We start from the raw sequence: 19,577 nt of genomic DNA on the forward strand, positions 1-19,577 counted from the left end.
TTCTACATAGTCTGAGGTTTAGCTACTGCAAAGCATTGTGGGAAACAAGGAGGCTGCCACGCTGAAGTATATATGCCTGCAGCCAAGATGTGCTGAACGTCTCACCTTAACCAAATCAGACTGAGACAATGCAAGAAAGGACAAATCCCCCCCACCCCACCCCAGCATATAAATCCTCTCTTGACAGAATTAGGTTAACTGATTAGTGCTGGGAAACGAAACCAGTTTTTGCCGATTTAAAATGTCTGTTGATTTCGAGTATGTTCATGAATATTTTGAAGGATGTTCTTTCCTAATTACTCTAATTAACACCACCTTCATTTGCATGGTCTCTCCATTGTTAATTACAAATCTACTTCCCTCCCACGCTGCAAAAATGGTTAGTGAGTGACTGGATCTGGAAACTGATTTAGAACTGAAACTGCTCATTAAAACAGAACAACCAGAGGAAAATATGAAAGAACAATTTCGTAAATGTCATAAATGCATTTGGCTTAGTCAATTTAACAAGCCAAGCTTAAATGTCAGAGAGTCTTCCAGAGGCTCAATTCTATAACTGAATGAGCTAAAGTCAAAGCTCAATGTTTCACCTCAAAATTAATTTCTCTCAAGATGGTGTCAAGGTTGGAAAAGCATGTGACCTCAGCGGCGCTCTGCTCTGAAATGACTAGTGGGGAACCGAGCTTAAAAAGCAGTCTGACACTCAGAACAACTCTGCATTCCACTTCAGAGGAGCAGCGCTAGTCTGAGACACAAAGGCATGTTTCCGCATGCTTTGATTCTACCTATCATTGACAGAACATTGTGGAACCCAGAAAGCTAAAAAATATAGTATTAGCAATATTATCTTTCAACAGTATGCCAGCATATTCCAGGTGGCAGGCCAGGTGACTGACATTTTCAGTGCTGAGCCATATACCGACACTAGATCAGCGTGTACAAGATATCAGTGTCACTGCTCTGTCAGCAGGACTCCTCCTACACATGTGAACAGTGCTGACTACTTATCCTGTGCCAGTGGATCCAAGAAAGGAATACTCCCATCCAACACATGTCATCTTCAACATGCTGCCCCTACCTAGCCCCGCTGCTTCAAACGACCGACACTAAGTGGGGCCCACATAAGATTGTAGAGGCCTAAATTAATTCATAGTCATCAGTAAGTCACTTATTTCCAATGACATACAGTGGGCCCCAGAATTATTGGCACCCCTGTCTGGCAATGCACAAAAAAAAACTTCAGAAAATAAGCAATATGATTATTGATATTAGCTCAAAATGCTGAGCATGTGAAAAATACTATACTTTATGAATGTTTCAATGGAACCAACCAAAATCAAACATTAATTTAACCAAATCAAGGTTCCATAATTATTTACACCCCTGCTTTATTACTTGCTGCATCCAAATATATATTTTATTAAATGAATGTTTGCTTTTGTTTGGTCCATTGAAACACAAATAAAGTGCAGTATTTCTTACATGTCCAGTTTCTCAGTAATCGTATAGTTCTATTTTTTTGTGCATTGCTAGTCAGGGATGCCAATAATTCTGGAGCCGACTGTAGATGTGTGTGGAACATGACATGTTGATATGGCTCATCATTGTGATTCACTGAGTGCACCAGTTTATTTAATGTCAGTTGTCACCTTCTCTAGACATCAGGCACAGCCAAGTTCATAAGTTCATATTGCTCATACACATGCTTGCTGCGACTCCTGAGCCAACTGCCATTGTTGTGGTTGGATCGAGTTTAGCCCTAGTTGCCAAAAAGGTGGTTCTGGTGTTGTTGTAGCACGTGAGCATCGTTATACAGATGCAAGAGTGAAGAACAGGAAACAATGAATGCACCATTCCGTGCACAGCAGCACCAGAGGTAAGGAGTTCGACACAAAGGACAATGTGCTGTTCCATTGCACCGATATGTAAGTGTAAGTATCACATTCACTTCTGCTCATGCCTCTTGTATTTTACTTAATTGATCTTCGTTCTTAATTAAGTAGATTATTCTCGAAGGCAGCCAGCCAGTCATAAAGGCTCACGCATGCATGCATCATTAGGTATACTATATCCTAGAATGCGAGCAACCGATCGTACTCCAAGTCTCCAACGGAGCCAGGTTGCGAGAGACACAGGCGCTTGGCAAGAAGGGGCAAGAAGAAATGAAAGCCACGGTGTCTACTGTATGGAGGCAGGGCCCTTGGCTATCACGTGGCAGCTTGAAGGCTGTGTGCCATTCAGCACGGTATACAATCGCCTAACATATTACTTTAGTGAAAATGCAATGTGTTTGACCATGTATTGTATATTGGTGTGTAGTAGTGGAACAGCAGTTGTAATCATAAAAAAAACCACAATGGGATTTATCAAACAGGAGTAGACACACCATTTTTTGTATTCACGTGTGTATATTGATGAATACCAACCAATTGTAAACAAAAAGCACGTGCACAAAACGTAAGACTGACGCCCCTTAAAACGACCACAGAACTGAATTTCAATCAATTTAAAGAGATGGCCGAGAATAGACAAAAATACTGTGTAGCCTACACATGATCTCATTTTTGGTTTATAATTATACGACTGTGTGCTACAGCTACTTTGTAACTTGTCTTTGCGAACATTAAAATGTATATTAAAACTTATTTAGGATTTAACGTCTTCTATGCTGTGATGTGTTCTTAAAATAATCTTGAACTTTAACTCGCCGTTATTGTTTGTTGTTGAGCTGTCGTGAAATTGTGCGTTGAGTATATTGTGCATTTTCAAGACACCTCGCTCAGCCCAGAAGAATTTTCTGACTAGTCGAGTCACCCCTCCTAATCGCGGTGTTTGGTTTAATTGGTGGCATGAGCCAACACCACACACACTTAATTACGATTTTTTAAAATAAATAAATGTGCATTTGCAGAGCTTCAACATAATTAAATGAATATGTGCACATTATACTGCATGTACATACCACTCAATACCATTATTTATAGCCAGTTCTTCTCAATCAGGCAATTAGGCATGTTATAAAATTGCATATATCACTATTTGCATACCAACATTTTATCAACATTATGTATTTTTGTAGTAACGTGTGCTCTTCATTCTCCACACTTACACTGGGAGAATATTCATGGAAAAGATCTACAATGCGCAGATTAAGATTTTGAGTGTACATTCTGTTTGATAGCAAGTTAATGCGGTAGTTAAAAGTGGTGTATATTTTTCCTTAGTGATGAAAACTGATTTTTCCAAACTGAATTTAATTTCTCTAGCATGATGTGAAGATCAGTGTCCTGCCAATGGATTATTCAGATTGTTGGCACCCTTGTTAGTCAAGGAAAATGAAAGAAAACAGGTTTCTAATGATCATTTTAAAGGGAAGTTTTACACCCATGACACTGGTATCAACAGGGTTTTAGAGGGCAATACACAGGTGTCAAAATAACACCATAACAAGCCTACTCATACAAAACCATATTTTATACAACTGTGGGCAAATTTAAAATGAGAAATTTTATATAAAACTTTTTTTTCACTTCATGAATGTACAAATACTACAAAACTTTGTAAATAGGGATTTACACGGTGCTTACTGTATGAGAAGTCGCTTGTCTGTGTCCTTAGAGGCAGTAGCCAATGGAGCAGGGCAGTTTCTGTTTTCCTTGGTAACAATTCCTAAGGGTTCCTTACACACAGCAGGGCTAAACCCCCCCGAAGACGTGCGTGTTTTGAGCGCACTCTATGACGCAGGGAAGCTGTACCGCGGTGGAGCGGGTTCACAGCGGCTGAAGGCTGTTAGGCCTCAGCCAGCAGCTTTACAATTGTGCAGCTCACCTGTTGTGCTGCTGCACTAATGTGTCCATTTACTCCTGTCAACATGAGAAATCTGGCCAGCCTCTGTCTGAACTCATGGATCGTGCATACGCACATAAAAGGGGACAAAAAACAGACATGCTAAGCATAGCACTTGCGTCTGTGCAGTGAGCAGGCATAACGATGTAACTAGACAAATTTCTTTGTAACAGCACATCATCTTACCTCACAAATCTCACACACACAAACCTCATTTTATTAATCACACCAATATTCAAAGTAAGAAAAAATCACTACGTGTACATAAACAGCACACGTATTGACTACATGTTCTACATGTTTGTAAAATAAGTATTGTTAGTGTATGGTATGTGGTAATACAGAGTGGCAATTCCTTTAACAATCTTTTTGAGGGTTAAAAAAGGCAACCCGAACTTACGTAACCTTACGTGGCTACATACTGGAGTGTCTGGAGGGCCAGCCTTCACAGACAGCTCTCCAGGACCTGCCAAGAGAGCATAAATAACCCTGGCCTGGGCCTGCAGTATTACTTCAGATATAATGCCTGCTGCTTCAGTGTGCTAAAGGTCAAGCTGTGTCCCAGTTTGTGTTGCTTAAACAAGGCGCCTGGGGTCAATGGCAGAACAATGGCTGCCTAACAGCTTTGCAAAGTGGCCAAACTGCTTCAGATCCCATTAAAGGTGGAAATAATGTCCAATGACAACAGACACGCATTCAGACCCTGATCATTTGAACAAATGTGTGTGTGTTTTGTTTTGGGAGCCCCGGTCCGAGGTCAGGGCAGAGAAAGGAGAGGCGGGATAGGGTCCTTTACATGCACCAATGCTAAGGGGCTGTACGGTGCAGGTGTTAGCTCAAAGGCTTGTGCAGGAGACCAGCGGGGAACTGACACGTACAAGATCTCACAGGCTGACGTGCCGTAAAACTGCCTGTCATCCGCCCCCCGGCGTAGCTCAGTCTGGTGATGTACCTCGAGCCCTGAACAGAATGGAGGGTTCCGTCAGAATCCGGGGGCGTGCGAGAACATTCCAGAGTGCGCACTGACTCAACCTGCAATCTGCCATGTCCTTGTGTGACTCTCCCTGTGACCCCGGACCGAGGGGAAGTCGTGGCGGGATTAACTCTAATCCGGCGGCAAGAGGGACTGGGCGGGGAGGCAGCAAGCCCCCAAGCCAGTTTCACCACGGCGGAGGGCGGAGGAAAGATTTTCCTGCCCTTAATCCCACCAACAAATGTCAAGCGTGAGGTCCCACTGTTTTCCGTAGTGTTACGAAAGAACAGCCTAGCCCATGCCGGTTGACTCCCGGCTGTCAGAAAATCCCAGCCAAAGCAGTCATCCAGACCTTGTGGTTGCAATAACATCCAAAGTCTACTACTGGGAGCCCAGCCTGTTCCACAGGGAACCAAAGTGCTTAGCAGACGTCTGGCTGGCGTTTCACCTGGCAGACGAGCCAGCCTTATTTGATACAGCGCTCTTAACAAAGGAAATGTGATAGAGAAAGTGGCAAGTCGCTGAACATTAAGGAGTCAGTCACTCTAATGCATTCCTGGAAAACATCAATATAACCAAGCTGAAAAAGATACCTATATGGTCTGCTCTGCAATCTGTGAAACAGATGCCGTGTTTCAACAATGACGCTATTGTGACAGTGCCTCACGACTGCCACGGACCCCTCTGCTCATTTCAAATAATACGATTTGAACTTTACTTTTAAAACACTCTTAAATCTCTGCGCAGTACTATTCGTTTGTTGTTGTTTTTTTGTGATTACGCTTGCAAGCAAATGAGCAGTATCAGTTTCAGATTCGATCTGCATGCCTGCAGCAGGCTTTTGCAGTGGAAAAGACCAAGCACTCCACGGAGAAAATCATCTAAAGCGATCAAGATGCAGCGGAAAAATTTATATGGCTTGGATTTTATGAACCAGTATCTGATTTGGCAGATGCTGTAGTGTAGTTCTCCCATCTGTTGTTTTTCATTACGGCACACAAAACCTGTGAGCTATTCCCTTCTTTTGTTCCCAGTGCAATCGTCCGCTTTGCCTCTTTTTCTTCCAAGCTCTGATGACATTCAGAGATATCGATAAAGGAAGAGAATACGCCAGCCTTGATCTTCCATATGACTTGACGTGTGGAGAGTGAAGGCACCTCTTCTCTCCATCCCCTTCTATCTGTCTCTTATCTCTGTCTTTTTCCCCTCTTTCTGTATCACTCTCTATGTCTTTCTCTCATCCATACCTTTTTCTCTGTCCCTTTCTCTCAGTCCTCCTCAGAAAACATGTTGGAAACAAACTAATTGGAAAGCTGTTCTCCATTTTCCATTTTTCCTTTGTAATGCTAGCAAAGGGTCTCAGGCTCTACAACCATATTGTACAATAATAGCCTTTCAGAATTTCTCACCTAGTCTATTTGCCGAGCAGGTGATGACTCTAGCTAGTGCAATATTGGAGTGAGGTAAAAGTAGTGTGTGTAGAAGATTCAGGCCTGTGGGTCTGTGTGGTAATCCAAGTGCATAGTGCCATTGCATGCATCACGCTGTGCCAGCAGACTACAGCACTGTACACCGCAAACCTTTTTCGCAGTGAGCGTCGCAGTCAGACAGATGCAATGCGACGAAGGGCATTCGGTGATGTCAGCAAGGTCTGTGGGCGGCAACCTGAAAGAACAAAGCATGGCTATCTAGTGGCGACCGCCCCACCGCGGTCCTGGTTTCCAGCGCAGCCAGGGCCAACAGGAGCTTCGAGTTACCGTCAGACAGGGAGGAAAGGCCGTGTATCGGGTTAAACTATCTAGGTCAGCTCAGCGAGTTCCGTGTCCACCCATTTTGTCACCGGACACCACTGTTGGAAACACTGGTCCTCGTGGCTGCGCTAACACCGGGGAGTTTTTTTTTGTGTGCCTATCCTCTCCCTCCGCACCTTCTCTCCAGTATCCATTAACATAAAACCCAAGATGCATACTTCTCATCTCCCCTGTAGAGCCGCACTGCTCTCCCTCCCTAACTCGCGTACCGTCTCGACAAAGAGATACAAGATAAACAGGTTTACAAAGGACAAAATGTTTTGGATGAATACCACCTTCGGGGAGGTGGGGAGGGGAGGAACAGCATGCAGGCAGATGAACAAATATTCTTAAGTACATACATCCATTACAAAGCATTACAACACCATCCCGCTGCTTGCAAACAGATGACATTATTCAATGGCCGAGAGAACATCTTTCCATGGCGGAAGAGTCCAGTGGGCCATAGTTAAATTGCCAAAATGACTCCCACCTGGAACACTGCTGGTGTGTTGCTGGGAAAGGATGAATGGGTAAAGGGGTAAAAGGAGAGATGTTTAAGTAGCTGGCGGTGGGGGGGGGGTGGGAGGGAAAGGTTTCCCGTTGCAGGAGGGTGGTGGATTTTGACAGCTCTCCCACGACCGGCCGTGCGACAGGCTGCCAGGGTTTCACCTCAGGCTGGCACGGGCACATTTGAGGCACCCGGCACGGCAGTGCCCAAACCGGAGGTGGGTCCGCAGTCCTGGCCTCTCTTTTTAAAGCCTTCTGCTTCCCACACTCTAGCGGCGGTTGTCACAGAGCCAAGCAAAACTAAGGCGGATCCAAGGGGGCCTCGTTTTTCCCAGTTCAGAACAGATTTATACCTTCCATCCACAGAGCAGGGCCCATTCTGCCCAGGTGCCCAGCCTCCCCTTTAACCAGACAAACAGCCGCGGCCATCTTCTCCAGCTATAGCTGCAAAAGATGAGCGCTGTTTATATCCCACTGCTGTTTCTATTCACATGGCAAATGGGGGAACAACAACAAAGAAGTTTGGGATAAGAACCAGATTCATTTGTACTTGAATATTCTCATGTGAAAATTAGCTGGAAGACATTCCCAGTTTCTTCAAAAAGGCTTCAAAGTGTCTGAAGCTACAGAGCTCGGTCTGTGATGTGGGCAGGCCGATGAGACTGAAAACTGGCTTTTCAAACTGCAGTAAATTGTAAGAATCTTCTTAAGATCTAGGATCTTAAGAAGTGGGTATTCATCTTTGGGCTGCAGTATCTCGTTTGTCCCATCACTGTGAGGGGTTAAAAGCGCAAGGTGCAGTAAAAAAAACAGCAGCTCGGTCGCAATACCGCTCCCTAGGATGGCTGTCACTCCAGCAACGGGCTCCCTGCGCTTCCTGTGGCATTGTGTATGCTGGCAACACGGCAAAAGGAGAACAGCCCATCTCAGGAGTAAAGTCAACACCATTATCTCACTCCTTTGTTTAGTTATGGCAACGATCTGGGCAGCAACCAGCTGACAGGCTTGGACTCACTGTTGCCGGGAGTATAGCAGAAGCCACACAATTGCGCTACTTCTTTCGTCAGGGAACGCAAAGTTTATCTGCATGTTTGAGAGTATGTGTGTGTGTGTGTGTGTGTGTGATGGGGAGGTACAGAAATCTTTTCCAGGCTTCTCGGGCTTTGCCATTGCATTGCATTGGGGGGTATACACTTCAGAGCACCGCCCCTTATCGGTCGACATAGCTGACAGCATGCTTCAAGGGGGGGAGGAAATCTGCAACACCTTTCAGCGCGCTGTGAGAATGACTCTGCACGCCCGCTAACGCTAACGGCCGCGCGCATGCGTGATTCAGGCCTGCAGCTATATCGCTGCTCGTCCCTGTAGATTAAGGACAGACACCAGCTGTTTTTTCCGAAAGCGACGCTGCCACCTGATCCCGTTCGCGACTACCCCCTCGTGTCCCCCACCGCCATGTGGGAAGAGCTTAGCTGCGACGCGGCTCGGGAGGAGCAGACAGGATCATGGCGGCCAGGGAACAGAGCGTCGCTGTCAGCGCCGGGCGTGGACCCCGTGAAGGGAGGGAGGGAGGTCTACGACCTGCCGGCGCTCTAACCGTCGGGGGTGGAGAGAGAGAAAATGAATAGGTAAATCTGGCTAAGGGATACTTCTCATCCATAAGGCAGCCACTTTCCCTTCAGTGCTTGTCCTAATCCCAGCCAGTGAATAACAATCAGGCACACCGCAGGAACGCTGCTAAAAACCTAATATGGCACTATAATTCTCGCCTGGACCGCAGCATTCACATTGCCATGAAAGCAACTGAGCTGGGCCTGAAAAGAACTAATCTACTTCGGTCTCTGTACGGCCCCTGTGAACTGAGACACACACACACATATACACATGCAGACACACACATACACACACAGACACACACACATGCAGACACATACACACATGCAGACACACATACACACATGCAGACACATACATACACACATGCAGACACACACACACACGTGCAGACACACACACACGTGCAGACACACACATACACATGCAGACACACACATATACACATGCAGACACACACACACACATGCAGACACACACATACACACAAACATACTCAAGACACCGATACACACACCAATACACACACACACACAAGGATTTTTCCCGGGAACTTAGCTGATGAACAGTGCTATTGCAGGCAAACTGTTGTATTTACCACCAGGGTCACATGTTGGTCCTTCTAGGCAGTAGGCTTACACTTGTCCGGGAGATGCTAGAGCTTTTCACCAGCAATAATGAAAGCTAAACTTGAGCCAGTAGTATACAGATTACTGACAAAATACGTGCTGACATCCAATTCATGATAGGAATGAAATAATCGATACCTGAGGAAGAACAAAAAAGGAAACCCCCCTGGCAGGCGAACAGTCTTACGAGATGTCATATTCCATTCGACTGTCTGGTTTTCTTCATTTAGCTGCAATCTTTTATCTCCTGACCTTCTGTTCTCTACAGATATACTCTGCACGTACTTACTGCAGGAGCCATAATGGAGGCTTTCTGGTCTGAAACAGCTAGGGTCAGTATGTAGATTGATTGACCAGGGATGGAGCCAAAATGGGGCCCGTCTTTGGCACGGCTGCCTGGGAAAAATGCGCTCGCTGGCTCAGCACCATAGAGAACAAGGGCAGGGATTTACGGGCACCGCTTTCACTTGAGGGCACCGCAGTGGGGATGCCTGCGCTCGCTACACCTGGTTCCGACTTCACCTTCTCTCACTCCGCGGGAAAAGCCGGGAACGCCCAGTCCGTGATCGGTTCTGGTGCTCATGCTCATCGACGGCACGGAATCAAACAAAGATGGGAGATTGGAGCAGGGTGGGGGCGGTTGCGGGGGGGTTACTCAAAGCGCTTTTGGGCCTTTGACAGTCAGTTTCTGGGCTTCCTGCCTGCAGCCTTCCTGCTGCTCTGGCAAGCGTAGCGCAAACCTATCCCAGAGCCGCCCCGCGAAAGCGCCAGCCTGCCAAGAGCTGCCTCCGCGGCGCGCTCGTGCACGCGTGTGTGCGAGTGTGAGTGTGAAGGGTAAAGTGGGAGGGAGCATGCGGACAGCCCGTGGTCTTCCACGGTTGCCAAAAGCCGCCTCGTAGAAGAGCCTGACGAGGCGGGCGACGGTCCTGAATGGCGATACCGCAAGCACGTGCCGAGTACACCGACGAACACACTGACTCTTTCATGTGATAAATGGAGCGCTGCTCTCCCGTAAGCTTCCCTCTCTCCGCAGCTGCAGCCTCCGAGGGGGTGACTCAAATAGACCAACGCCGCGCCAAACGGGCTAATGCAAATACAGAAAATAAATCCTCCTCCTTAGCGATGCACAAACCAAACGAGGATGGTCTGGCACTGACTGCGGAGATTTACTGTACTTCCTACATTTTAAAAATGGCTTGCTCGGCTGCTCCGGTTTAAAAAATATTCGACGTTTTACAACTTGGAAGAATTTCATTAAGTCAATGAAATTCTGGGGGTTTGGAAACAAAGACATTTCTGGAAGAACTGGGCAATAACAAAATGCATTGTTCTGAAATGGAACAAGTATACTGCTATGCTTGTTTCCCCTGATACTGTACTTGATAATGCACAGTGCTTTTAGGCTGAACAAAAATGGCCGCCCTTGCACTATAAATATGTACGTACCAGTTTCATGAAAACATGGTGGCTGCATTAGAACTGTGTGCCTGTATAGAGTGCAGCTGTATCGGCTTTCAGGTCTCAGTTACAGTTGGACCAGGCTGGCTGGTAAATGGGGCTGTACCACCTCTCATTCAGGTACCCTGCCAGCACACATTTTCCACTGCCAGCACACAGGATTTCAGATTGTTAACAGTCATTCATGGGCTTAGATCTGGGGCAGTGAGAGACCAGAGCAGGTCCAGTCTGGTCAGTTAAAACCCAACAGGAAACGGGCCGCACGACCAAAACTGGTATGAGTAAATTGGTAAAATGTGCAAACTGTCCTGCATACACTGACTGTTTATTTGAGTTTGTTGGGCTAGCCTTGCTTTATTATTATTTCTTTGGTCATGACATGACCATAATTTTTTCATTTTTAGTCATAGAATAAAAAATTATTTTATGACTATGTGCTGCCTTTCCTTCTTCATTACTCTCCAGAACTCCGGACAAAAAAAAACGTTTTACATGCCGTTTTAAGCTTGGGTCTGTAGAGATTTCTGTTGGCTCTCTGTGCATAGCTTATGTAGATGCTACGCTTCTGAAATCCACACACATGCTTGGTACGCAGGAGTGAGGGGAGACAGGAACAGAAATCCCACCTTATCGTAAATTCAGCTTGGCGGAGCATTTACGGTGGCTATCGCTGCTTAGCTAATCGCCCAATTTATTCAATTTTTTTAAATCAGTTTCAGCACCTCTGGGGTCTGGTCTGGTCCGCTCGGACCATAAATCCCTCGCCCTCCGGAGCGTCGGTGGGCGCGTTGCCCTTCCCGATGTGGGCGAGCTGCTCCGCATGCTTGGCACGGTTTACGACGATCCCGTTAAACGAGCCGAGTGCCCCATCAAGCCCTTCTTTTCCCCCCTCGCTTTATTGGACGCATAATCACTGGATCTGATGCAAAGAGGACCTAACCCCGCTCAGCTAAGGGTGTGGGAGAAACTGTGTGAGTGATTTATTTAACATCGACAGAAGGAATACATAAACAGCAGACAGCCATAACGGCGGCGAGCCTGTAGCATTCTCTGGATCCATTTTCTATCATCTACATGCATGCAGGAGGACAAAGAAAAGGGGGCGGTGTTGAAGGAATGTTTGCCGATTTCAATCCCTCGCGGAAAATAAATCCATGCAAACAGATATGACAGTAACCCCAAGACAATTTAGCCATACGGAATAGGAGAGCCTCTAAATTTTAGTCGGTCTTGACATCAAGCATTGTGATTGCTGTAGGAAAGATCAAAATAGAACACAAGAACATGGCGACCATAAAAAACAGATGTGAGAATAAAATAAAAGTTAATATGTGAGAAACAGCAATGTGGTATTCATAAAATGTTAGTCAACTCGTATGTTAGCCCTGTGTTCAGGAAATAAACTTGGAGAGACAACAGAACAGACTCAGAATAAAGACAAATCCCTGGATTTAATTAAAAAAAAAAAAAAAGGTATTCAATACAAACACAGCTTTATAAGTGAAAGCTGTACTGTGTTGAGTTGGATTTGAAAGCAAAATGATTCAAATTTTTTATTTTAAAATCTCTAGCTATCTAGCTCATTACAAATTAACACAAGGCTGGAATGTCGCACCTGACACAGACTAGTTTAAAAAGGCATACAGCATAAAGGAGAAATTAACAAAAATGATAATGTGTTATTTTTAAATTAAAAGATTATGGATTGATACTTAAAGGTTGGAACAGCATAGATGCTACAGTATGCTATTTGTATTAATTCAATCAATTGTGAATAGTAATTGTACCAGGGACATCACAAAAATCTTCTAAAGTCATCCAGCAAGCAGACATAGAATATAACACTTAGCCACAGCACAATTTAAATTAAATGTTAATGGCTGCAGTGCACCACTCACTTAGTCTTTTAATTATCAAATTGCTAAAGTCACATTTGAACATTTGTATCTCAACAGTACCAGTAATAAAGTATAAGTACCATCGCTGTCTCTTAGCACTATAATGGCCATGATTTTGTTCCACCTACAGTATATTGGCAAAGTGACGCCTTAAGTGTTTGCATGTTAAACGGTGTAATTGCATGCAAAAACATTGCAAAAATAACACATTTGTTCTGTTTAGGCATGATATAGGACACACTGAAAGATACATATTTACACAGTGGATCAATTTACAGCAAATAATGAAAATGATATATTCGTACTGGGAACTACATAATAAAAGTGCTATGCATGAAAAGAGGAACAATGGTATTTTATAGAAAGAAGTAAATGCAGATATATGACTCCATTTCCTCCAAATGTTGGAGCATTGCCAGTGCCTCTTGCTCTTCCATTCGCTTGGAAGACATGGTAAATGAGTAAATGCATGCACTATTGAAAAGGATACAACACAGAGTGATAAGGCTGAAATATCATATCATGGTATTTTTTATATTATTGATGGCATCACAGTATTTGGTTTTCAAATACAAATTACACGAGAAGTCAACTGAAATATACTGGAATTGTAGAAAAATAAGGATAAATGCAGTAACAATCGTACGACCAAGATGACGGCGCTTGCAAAACGTTTCCCTATTTTTTTGCAATTTAGTAGTTATTTGCCTATTAGTTTCAAGTTTGTTCAATCAGAACAGCCTTGCAGACACTTCGTCCAACCAACAAGAACTACTGGACATAGGATCTTGACGCAGTGACAGTGTATTTGACAATCCTCAGCTCATCCAAGCAATCACTAAGACACCGCGGTCTACTGAACCAGCCCCTCCAACCGGAATTGCTCGTCACCGGTGTAGAGACCATAAACAAATACGGGGAGGCATCCACGCTAGCTACATCCCCATCAGCCACCACCACCTAGCATCTTCCTCACCAATGTATGGTCCCAGGCAAACAAAATGGACGTTTCGACTTCGGATCACCTCACAAAAAGGTATTACGGTCTGCAGCGTCATGATTTTCATGGAAGCAAGGCTTAACAACGACATCCCGAATAGCGCCATTGAGCTAGAGGGTCGCAACGTCTTTCAGGCAGACAGAACTGCAGAGGACTCCGGAAAGAGCAAAGGCAGGGCACTGCGCGTTTGTGCCAAGAAAGACTGGTGCATGAACACTACTGTAGCTGTGAGTCATTGCTCGGCCAATCTGGAATGTTTGGTGATCAAATGTAGACCTTAGCAAACTGCACACCCTGATGGTGCCACTCTAATTTAAAAAACGGTTCTCCCCAAATTTCACCAAAATGCCCAACCAGAGGAGATAACCCTTTGGACTATGTTGGGACAATCTGACCACCTCTCATTGTTCCTACTCCCCAAATGCACACCACTCATCAGACGTCTGAAACCATTGGTGAGGACAACAAAGATGGTAAATGGTTGGCATTTATATAGCGCCTTTATCCAAAGCGCTGTACAATTGATGCTTCTCATTCACCGATTCATATACACACTCACACTCACACACCAACGATTGGCTGCCATGCAAGGCACCGAGCAGCTCGTCAGGAGCATTTAGAGGTTAGGTGTCTTGCTCAGGGACACTTCGACACAGCCCGGGCGGGGGATCGAACCGGCAACCCTCCAACTGCCAGACGACTGCTCTTACTGCCTGAGCCATGTCGCCTTACTGCCCCCTCTTGCCCAAAAGATGTGGCAAGAGGGGGCAGACTCCATAGTACAGCAGCAGCTTCACCACACTGACTGGAGTATGTTTGCCATTCAGGCCACCCCAGACTCCCACATGGACATTGACACGTATGCTTCCTCTCTCCTGGACTACATCAGCACATGTGTTGACAACATCACCACCCAAAAACAGATAAGGACTTTCCCCAACCGGAAGCCTTGGATGAACAGCGAGGTCCAACTACTGCTGAAGGCAGGTGATGCCACCTTTAGATCTGGCGACATGGAGGCCTACAGCTGATCCAGGGCTACCCTGAAGAGGGGCATCAGGAGAGCCAAACACCACTACAAACTTCAGATTGAGGAGCACTTCCACAATAACTCTAATCCCCTACGCATGTGGCAGGGAATCCAGGCCAAACCCAAAAACACATCACCCGCAACCAGCGACGCCTCCCTCCTGAACAAGTTAAACCACTTCCATGCTTGCTTCGACCGAGACAGCAGAGAACCAGCCATCAAAGCTGAACTCCATCCAGACGAACAACCACACACTCTCCACCACCGATGTGTATTCAGTACTGAGCAGGGTGAATACACATAAAGCAGCTGGACCTGATAGCATCCCTGGCCGCATGCTGGGGTCTGCGCTGGCCTGCTGGCTGGGGTCTTCTCTGACATTTTCAACCTGTCACTAGCCCAGGCGTTTGTTCCCACATGCCTCAAGTCCACAACCGTCGTGCCAGTATCAAAATAATCGTCTGGAGGGAGCCTGAACTATTTCTGCACTGCTGCACTCACCCCCACCATCATGAACTGCGTCGAGAAGCTGGTCCTGGCTCACCTGAAATCCTGCCTACCTCCCACACTGGATTCCCACCAGTTTGCCTACCACCAAAACCGGTCAACAGAGGATGGCACTACTCTTCACCCTGACCCACCTGGACAACAATACCACCTATGCATTCAACACCATCATCCCCTCCAAGCTGGTGGTCAAAACACGGTGAGCTTAGCATCGGCAACTCCCTCCGCAACTGAACCCTGGACTTCCTGGCCAACCATGTCGATAGGCGGGATCAGCAACAATGACACGTCAGCGTACATGGAGGAGCTCCAGCACCTGGCGCCGCGGTGGCGTTAACAACAACCTGAACCTCAAGCCATCATTCCCACACCAGCAGGTTCAGGAACAGCTTCTTCCCCACAGCTGTCACCCTGCAGAACACTGAATCTCACTGTTCGCACTACTCCCCAACGCCAAATGAACTTTGACCACGAGTGTCAACCCCCATCCCCCTTCTCCTCCCCTCCAACTACCTCATACTGACTGCCTACCTCAGGGCCCCCACAACTGCATATATCATACATATTGACTGTACACATCTGTACTTATTTATTCATAGTTATCTCAGTTTCCTTTCCATGCCGTCAATGTTAAAATGGCAAACGACCATGCATCAGCGGGTAGGTCTTTCAGTGAGGTGTGGTCCCGGTCATTCTGGCCATATTGCTATTTCGATGCAGCTGAATGGACTTGCATGGTGACCATCAAAAACATGGTCTTAAGTCATGTTGCAGTTTCATTGCTATTTTAATGGCATACTATTAGGCTAGTAATGCACATATGAAGACTAGGGTGGCTGTTATAGTGTTAAGAACACAGATCATTTTTTACAGCGTTTTAAACTACAGGCTTAATTCTGATTAATTGAGCTATCATTTCCTTGGCAATCTTTTCTGCAGAGATATTATGAAATGAGCAGTATGACCATACGCAGTCGTTATGAATACAGATGCTTTTGTTAAAAGCTTCTTGCACCACTCTGGTAATCGATGAAGACTAAGAAAAACAGAGAGCTCTGGAGCCACATCGCTAAACTACCAAGGCAAAAAAACAGGCAGTAGAAGCAATAGAACACGACCAAGGCCATAAGCTGAAACATAGTGGTTTTAACAATAACGGATTGTTTTCTTTCATTCAACTCCAAGTGTACCTGGAAGTTTTAATCCTCAATCAATTATTACTTGGCTCAAACTTCTCCATTATCCCTCCTTAGCCTCCACAGTTGTCACCACTGTGCATATCCAATAATATAATCCCTAGTATTGTTATAAACAAAATGAAACAAACCTGTTTCTGCAGGTTAAACTCTGCCTTTGAGCACAGGCAGGAGTCAGCCACAGGGCACCCTAGACCTCCGCTGCATCGACAGACGAGGGAAGAGGCTGCAGACTGGCAACGGTTGGCATATTCGCCCAGACGACCTGGCCCTGACGCACAGCTGTCCAGAATTCGGGCATGCGATTTGGATTCCGGCCTCCTAACCCCTGCTAAATTGGAGCGCCTGAACACGTGTGGGGGGGGGGTGACAGCTCCTCTCTGGGAAGGAGGCCGACCCCGGCACACGATCGTTCCAGATGGAGAATCCAGGGAAGCGGGGCGGGATGTGTGTGACAGAATCTAAGACTGGATAGGGTGTGGGAGGTTCACCCTGGCGGTGTTTGAAAGCGCATACTTGGCATGCTACTCATACTACATTTCAATGAAAATCAGCCTGAAATTTAGTATGAGTAGTATGCTAGTATGTGGTTTCGAACACAGCCATTGTTTCTTTTTTTCGATGTTAGAACAGCAGGGTTGCTTCTCTCACTGAAGGAGTAGGAGGTATGGAGCAGTTCTGAACAGCAAAAGCCTGGCTTTCACCAGGAATCACCAAATCTGAAGCCCAAATCCTGCCCTGGAAAAGCATACAATTCTAACACGATGCTAAAATAGTCTTGGGCTGATAAAAAGGCTGGGAGGTACTGATATTTTTTGTGTGAATTAGGGATGAAACGATAGTCGATCTGATCGTGAATCAAAGATTGATTACATCTCTCGTCGATCCATATCTAGTTGGTGATTGCCATGGCACATTTTTGAAAATTTTTCTTGCCAGAAAAACAGCACTTTGAATTTTAAGGTACATTCCAGACATGAATAGTATTGGTCTTTTACTAAAAACCCTGCGTTTTTCTTTTAAAGTTTCCATATTATTCACAAGCTGTTAGCTGAATATGGCACAGCTAACATCAAAATGTCCAAGTAACATAAAAGAATGCAGATATCTTGACAAACAATAAACATGAGCTCACTCATGTCAGCTAAGATGATCCATTAAGCCAACACAACACAGAGGAGCTCAAAAATGTTCATTTTAAAACATATTCCACAGAAATACCACACCAGCAAATGCAAAGGCCAGTGACTTTTTCCACAGTGGCAGATATCTCCATAAACAAAGTATATGGCTTAGCCCTGTGTCTGTAAATGACTGCACGAGCTGCCTGGAGCGTGACTGTACACCATGTACGAGGGATTATTTGTTAAAAGGTTATTGTGTATCCCACAATGCTCCTGCGAGGGAAAAGAAGACTGAGCTCTATACATTCTGTCTCATTCCATTTTATTGGTGCAATCTGTGTCTCATAAAACCATGAAATGGATGAAACTAGCCTGTAAAAAAAGGGGTTGTGTCTGACTGAGTGCATGAGAGCGACCCTTCCTGCTAACCCTAGCATTACAGACCAAGGTAGGGGTTGGGAGGGTGGTGTTGTGGTCAGTATTAAACCTGAGGATTGAGAAGGAATGCTCAGAGAACCTGACTTCAAAAGAAGTCCCATCTCCAACCTTATTTTTTCCATTTAGAAAAAGAAGTAGAAAGCAGGATCCTCCAGTAAACGCACAAGTCAGTCAGTGCACAATGAGGTGAGTGTGCATTTTCATGTGTGCGTGAGAGAGCGAGGAAGAGAGAAAGCGAGAGAGACAGAAGGGGGAGGGGTAAGACAGTCTGCGTGCATGCATGCTCGAGGTCAAATGCTGCCACACATATTTCTTGAGTACACTATGTACTCGCACGGGGTCAAAGTAGCCATTGAGGTAAAAGTGACGCGTTCCTCATACCGATATCCATCAATAATACTGCCATGCTGACAGGCATGTATCTGCAGGAGCATGGACTTGACCCCCGGGGCCAGACGCACAGCCCCTGCATGCCTATCAAAGCAACAGGAGCAATGAGTCAGCTTTCTGAGGCCCGAGCACTAATGGACCTGCCGGCCAGCTGGCTGATGTCTCCTCGCTCAGGTCGGCTCTCGCAGGGAGACTTCTGCGACCGGGGCCGTGCGGCCACGTGACCGCCAGACGGGACGCGGTGGCCCGACGCCCCGCTCTGAAGCCAGCGAAGGTGCGCTGGCCATCTGGCCCCACGCCAGGCTCTCCCCGGAAGGCAGTTGCAGGATCTGCGCCACCATTCGCACTAACATCGTACTCTGTAACACTGAGCTAACCGCAGTTTCTGGGGGAGGGAGGGAGGGGGGGGGGGGCGGTTGGCCTCCCTCCATTTTTTGTAGACTCATTTCTCCTTTTCTTTCTGCTTGTTACGCAAGAGACCGAGCATTGCCTCTTTACTAAGAAACGATGCAGAGAGACGCTAAATTAAGGAGCAAGAAGCATGCGGTTGGTAAAAAGGAAAAAAACCTTTTGTGCATGACGCCGAAGTTGCGACTTCTGTGAAAAGTTCAAACGACAAACCACTGGAATTCGCATGCAAACAGTTTGAATGATTTGCACCTGCTCTGAATTTCCATAAACAGGTATGTCAGGTTCTACACAGGAGTAATTAGATGGCTACAGACAAAGGGTCTTGACCCTTGTAGCTATAACACCCAAAAGCAAAACACTACAGGGATTTGTGTTTAAGATTGCGGGCTCACAAAAGGCCAACAGAGGGTTAAATACTCCTAAGCTGTCCAACTGGCCACCTTTCAAATGATCACTGCGTCAGCTGTCAGCAGGCCTTGTCTTACTTGTAGTAGTATTCAGTATGCATGCTTTCTGTACTCACCCGAGTATGCTATAATGTTACAGCTTTGGATATCAATGGCATTCTACTGAAAAAATGTACTAATTTGAAAATGAAACCTGTATCAATGTTTGCATACACTTCAGAGTGTAGTGTTTACGTTAAACTTCCTGATTTGTTGATTTGATCTAACGCATCCACGTGAGCAGATTTTGCAACCCTGCCAACAAATTCACACTTAAGCATGCATGAACACCCACACAAACTTGCACGTGCATATTC

General features: G+C 45.7%; 1 protein-coding gene across 1 annotated transcript in view; it reads right to left on the reverse strand.

Moving 5' to 3' along the window:
• Positions 1-19,577, reverse strand: part of LOC133121661 (thyroid hormone receptor alpha) — a 127,546-nt gene that overhangs the window by 98,883 nt on the left and 9,086 nt on the right. The window lies entirely within an intron of this gene.

The sequence above is a fragment of the Conger conger genome, chromosome 2, assembly GCF_963514075.1.
Source record: "Conger conger chromosome 2, fConCon1.1, whole genome shotgun sequence".
NCBI lineage: Eukaryota > Metazoa > Chordata > Actinopteri > Anguilliformes > Congridae > Conger > Conger conger.